Raw genomic sequence first — 1722 nt, 5'->3', positions numbered from 1 at the left:
ATATAAGGCCTCGCATGTCGCTCTCCTCAACCTTTTCAACATCTGCTGGCACAAAGACTTTTGACTGTTAAAAATAGATAGATTTGATCATCAAAATGGTAACTTTCAGTTACAAACAAACAATTAATATTCAATGCACCTCTTGTCCATGTAAGCTTTATACACAATAAATAGCACAAAAACATGGCAATGAGAGTTATGATGTATCCAGATGAAACCTTTATTTACCGGCTCCATTCAAAATAAACGGTCACATAGCCCCTTAACACTCCTCCATTCCAGTTCCACATCCTCCTGCCTGAGCCACCTGATTTGCACATCCATACCACACAGAACAAACAGCCTCGCTCTCATCCAATTTCCTGCATAGCGGCTATAATGAATCTTTTATGATTTCATAATAGATCCAATTATTCCACCCCTGTTAAAATCACAGTGCACCACCTGGAACCACTTTGGCTTCTCTCTCTTCTAATTTCCCTGCCTCATTTGCTTGCATATTCTCGCCATATATGTAAATGAAGATAACCAATCTCACAAAGCCAATAGAGGAAAGAATACTTAAAGTTTCTTCTTCAGAAGACGGGGCTGATGCTGCCCAAACACTTGGGAGAACACTGGGGGTGCTCTTTGTCATGATAACGCCTGCTGATTCAACCCAGGCAGTAATGCTAACTTTGATCAGATGGTCACCAATCACATTTTGCTTGTGCCATTTCTGTTTATTGAGAGAACGGAAAGCCTCTGCAGAATGAAGCTGAAGAGACTGAGGGAAGAGAGAGGCCAAGCTGCTGCAGAGAGCCCACGTTTGGTAGGGGCTTTTTTATAAATGAACTGATGGATTAAACCTGTCTGTTTGGGCAGTTGCTTCACAATAAAACACGTACAGCAGCAGGAGGAAGCATGACCAGCGAGACTGTAGACTGCCATTCTGCCTGCTGCACACCAGCTCTGTTGAATGTTCAAGTCACATTTATTCTGACAAATACAAATTGCTTTTCATGTTGCATTGCTCTGCTCTGTTTCTGAATGTAAGATGTTTTCTCACCAACTGCGGTATACTCATGTAATCAAATGTACATGTAATCGAGATGCTGTTTTCTGAACTCATTACAGAACATTCAGCATCCAAGGATTGCACGAGGGAATAATTAATAGGACTGGGTATTGTTCCAATATTACTGGTACTGGTACCGTGAATCAGCTAATTCCTGAATAATATTTTTTTCACAAACAAAAAGAAATTACAACATTACAGTAAAATCCTTAGCTCCTTTACACCTACTGTATGAGATGCACACTGTAGTCAAGCCTCTCAAAACACATCAACACACACATGAGCCCCTTGTCTGTGCGTAGGGTGCTGTTTTTCCTGCATGCATCTACAACGTGTAACATGAAACAGCCAATCACAAGCATTATTAGATCTTGGTCTAAGATCTGTCTTGCTGCGTGCTGGTGAGATTTACTCCTTAGGTATTGAAAATGTGTGTTGTATGACGAGGCATTTTTCGATACTGGATACCGTGGAGGCAATTCATCCGGTGCCTAACAGATGCAGGTTATTAAATAATTTTTTTTTGCATTCTTCACAAATGATCACTTAAAGGTCCCATGGCATGAAAAGTTCACTTTATGAGTTCTTAACATTAATATATGTTCCCCCAGCTGGCCAATGGTCCCCCAGTGGCTAGAAATGGTGACAGGTGTAAACCGAGCCCT

General features: G+C 41.1%; 1 long non-coding RNA gene across 1 annotated transcript in view; it reads right to left on the bottom strand.

The window, feature by feature from the left end:
• Window positions 1-1238: 1238 nt before the first annotated feature.
• Window positions 1239-1722, bottom strand: part of LOC116700505 (uncharacterized) — an 18631-nt gene continuing 18147 nt past the window's right edge. Inside the window, exon 3 of the long non-coding RNA XR_004334672.1 lies at window positions 1239-1433. This is a non-coding gene — a long non-coding RNA (uncharacterized LOC116700505). The remainder of the gene's footprint in view (window positions 1434-1722) is intronic.

The sequence above is a fragment of the Etheostoma spectabile genome, chromosome 13, assembly GCF_008692095.1.
Source record: "Etheostoma spectabile isolate EspeVRDwgs_2016 chromosome 13, UIUC_Espe_1.0, whole genome shotgun sequence".
In the NCBI taxonomy this organism is placed as follows: Eukaryota; Metazoa; Chordata; class Actinopteri; order Perciformes; family Percidae; genus Etheostoma; species Etheostoma spectabile.
The sequence above is the reverse complement of the archived record's forward strand: the minus strand, read 5'-3'. Positions and strand labels throughout refer to the sequence as shown.